The sequence below is a fragment of the Cicer arietinum genome, chromosome 8 (genome assembly GCF_000331145.2).
Source record: "Cicer arietinum cultivar CDC Frontier isolate Library 1 chromosome 8, Cicar.CDCFrontier_v2.0, whole genome shotgun sequence".
Classification (NCBI taxonomy): domain Eukaryota; kingdom Viridiplantae; phylum Streptophyta; class Magnoliopsida; order Fabales; family Fabaceae; genus Cicer; species Cicer arietinum.
Genome location: NC_021167.2, coordinates 5,568,024 through 5,572,336, shown reverse-complemented (window position 1 = coordinate 5,572,336; position 4,313 = coordinate 5,568,024).

Sequence of the window (4,313 nt, the reverse complement as noted above, 5' to 3'; positions counted from 1 at the left end):
ATATATATATATCTTTTTTCATAGACTAAGTAACATTTTTATTTTAAAGTTCACAACATATAGATCTCGTTCTTCTTCCAGCAATAATAAAGTCCAAAAACTAAAGGATTTTGTCTTTAAAATTATCAATCAACATAGTTGAAAGTTCGAAAATTATAAGCATAAATAAATATAAATTATTACAACATCGAATAAATATTTTAATTAAAATAAATATAAAACAATACAACACTATGGATATTGGTGTCTTTAATATTTTGTTGCATCTAGCGGACAACTGGCCGATGGGTTGGGCAGGTTCGGGTCCAAAAACACCAACCAACTCAATCCGTTGGTGCTATTTAAACACCCACTTTCGCTCATGCAAGAGTTCGATTTAGTCGGTTTTCGGGTATTCGGTTTAAGCAGGTTGTCGGTTCGGTTATGGTTAATTGGGACACCCTTATTTTTTGACTCAATTGGACAATTTTTTTAATCAATTGGTCTTTTTTTATCAGATTATTTTTTGTCCAATTATCTGTACCATTTAAAAGAATTTTTAAATAAATCCTTAAAGAATTTGTTTGGCCAATTTTAGTACAATAAAAGAATTTGTTGGCTCAAATAATTTGTTTGGCCATTAAACTTTTTTATATATATCTTTTTTTATAGGTTAAGTAACATTTTTATTTTAAAGTTCACAACATATACATATCGTTCTTCTTTCAACAATAATAAAGTCCAAAAATTAAAGGATTTTGCCTTTAAAATTATCTATGAACATAGTTGAGAGTTCCACAATCCTAAGCGTAAGAGTTCTACAATCATAAACATAAATAAATATAAATTATTACAACACCACATAAACATTTTAATAAAAATAAAAATAAAACAATACAACATTACGTATATTGGTGTCTTTAATATTTGTATTCAACAAGAAAATTGTTGCATTCGCTGGAAAACAATACAATAGTTATGATATGTAAATTTATTTAAGAAAGAATAAAAACAAAATAATCATTAACATGCAAACTGTTAAAATGAATAGAAATTGTATAGTATAATTCTAAATAGAAGGTAGAAAAAAGAATCACAATAGATATTAGAATCATATATAAAATTATAAAAGTAACGAATCAAAAGCATAATATATAGTAATTTAGTTTAATCAAATAAACATCAAACTGAATCATCACATAAAAAAGTAATTAAATAACATTTTTTTAACAATAATCCTAAACCATCAAATTGAATCAGAATATTTATTAAAAAAAATTAAAAAAATGAAGATAAAAACACAACCTTAATCATGCACACAACAAAAAAGTTAAATCAAATCCTATTACATAAAACAACATGCAAAAATAAATAAAACTCTAGAAAACTCATAATCAGAAATGAAACAAACAAATACGAAAATGTTTAGAACAACAAAGACGAAACTAACAATCAAAAACGAAACTAAGACGAAACTAAACAAAAATGAAACTAAGATGAAACTAACACAAACAAAACTAACAAATTTAAAACAACAAAGACGAAAAAACGCAATTTTTAAAAACGAGATTGAAAAGTTTAGAACGAGAAGTTAGAAAGTTAAGAAATAAGAGATAATAAGTGATAACTTGGAGTGAACGTTGGCCTCTGTTGAGACTTGAAGGAATTAGGGTTCGTTGGTGTGACTTGAGTTCCATGTGTGATGAGAGAACTAGAGTTCGAGGGTTTGAGATGAGACTGATGATAAGAGAATGAAATTAGGTTGTGGGTGAGATTGTGTGAGACTGTTAGTCTGATTGAAATTATGGTTGGATTATTTTAATGAGTCAGATCAAATTGAGCCTGGTTGCACAATCCAACATTTAAAATAATAATAATTAATATTATAAACTGTATTTGGGTGGGTTGGTCACCGTCGGTCCAAAACCCATGACCCGAACCTGCCCCGCGTCTACCCTATTGGATCCTCCAATGCTACCCGTATGATCCGTTGGGCCCGATCCAACCCACCCAATTCACCTCGTCCATTGTGGGCGGGGCGGTATAGGGTGGGTCCATCACATTTGTCCAGCCCTAGGTTCATCTGCATCTGGAAAACAATAGAACAATTATGAGATGTAAACTTATTTAAAAAATAATAAAAACAAGATAATCATTAACATGCAAACTGTTAAAATGAATAAAAATAGTATAGTATAATTCTGAATAAAAAGTAGAATAAAAGAATCACAATAGATATTAAAATATATATAAAAAAATCATAAAAGTAACGAATCAAAAGCATAATATATAGTAATTTAGTTTGATCAAATAAACATCAAACTAAATCAGCAGATAAACAAGTAATTAAATATACATTTTTTTAACAACAATCCTAAACCATCAAACTGAATCAAAATATTTATAACAAAGGTGAAAAAAAGAATATAAAAACACAACCTTAATCATGCACAAAAAAAAAAAAAAAGTTAAATCCTATCCTAATACAGAAAACAACATAAAAAAAATCAAACTCTAGAAAACTCAGAATTACAAACGAAACTAACAAAGACGAAAAAGTTTAGAACAACAAAGACGAAACTAACAATCAGAAACGAAACTAAGACTTAACTAACATAAACGAAACTACGATGAAACTAACAGAAACAAAACTAAGATGAAACTAATAGAAACAAAACTAACAAAGATAAAACTAACAGATTTAAAATAACAAAAATGGAAAAATGCAGTTTTTAAAAACGAGATTGAAAAGTTTAGAACGAGAAGTTAGAGAGTTAAGAAATAAGAGATAATAAGGGATAACCTGGAGTAGACATTGGTCGCCACTGACCACCGTTGAGACTTGAAGAAATTATGGTTCGTTGGTGTGACTTGACTTCTGTGTGTGTGATGAGAGAACTAGGGTGATCGAGGGTTTGAGAGGATGACTGATGATGAGAGAATGAAATTAGATTTGTGGATGGGATTGTGTGAGACTGTGAGTCTGATTCAAATTAGGGTTGGATTATTTTAATGGGCTGGATCAAATTGGGCTTGGTTGTCCAGTTCAACACTTAAAATAATAATAATAAATATTATAAATTGTATTCGGGCAAGTCGGTCACCCCCGGTCCAAAATCCATGACCCGAATCCACCCGCGTCTACCCTATTGGACCTCAAGTGCTACCCGTATGACCCGTTGAGCCCGACCCAACTCGCCCAATTCACCTCACCTGTTGCGGGTCGGCGGTACATGGTAGGTACATCACATTTGTCCAACCCTAGATCAAAGTAGTGATGAAAGGTGGTATATATCTAGTATTCATGTGATTTAAACAATATATAATTATTAGTCTAGTCGAACTTCTATATTATTTAAATGATTTGAGGTAATGATTTAAAGATGTTTTGTTTGTTACAAAAGAAAAAGATAAACAGAACAAAGAAAAAATGAAGAAGAAAACCCAAACTATGACTGAAAATGCCCACAAAATCCTCTAAGAGAATAAAATCTATGTATGGTAGCTCGATGAAAAATAATAACACCATTGCCACTCAAAATGTCTTTATTAGCAAAAAAAAAACCGGTTGAAATGTTGCCCTCATTGATGATCAAGATAAAATTGCATACGTGCCATATTTATAATGCACATTCAAAACCCTTTTGAAATCCGAGGGATATAAGGTTGACTTCGTAATTAGGTAGGAGAGCTAAATAGTGAAGTGATAAGAAGATTGTCTATTCGTCTCACCATCATAATAAAAATACTCACAATATTAATAATAATAATCACTAACTGTTTTGCAAAAAAAACCTTTTGAACAAGGTCAACAACGATATTAAAATTAGAGAGACAAAACACCCGCTAAAACTCAAACTCCCAACACAACTTCAAACTATGATACAAACTCAAAATTAATTTCAACATTTAGAATGCAAGAGCTACTTATATTGTCGAAGAACCCATACAAAAAAAAAAAGAACATATGATCACAAATGAGACCACCAAAGCAAAATTATGAAATCCAAGTTATGAAAACAAAGAGAGGTGTGAGTTTCACTAACTATGACTCCCGTGATAGTGAGTATTATGTCATATATTTTAATCATAACAAATATAATTTTCTAAACTTTCAATGTAGAGAAGTTCATGCAAGATAATTAAAGATTGACATGAAGAGAATAATACTATATGTATTAAAATATTGAAAAAAAAATAAAATTAATAATACATTAGAAATGTACGGTAATCCAACACATTCAATTCAACTACGAGAGTTCATTAAACATACAATTTGATTATCATAATCAGAATGACAAAAATTAATTATTAAAAAAATGTTAAATAGATAG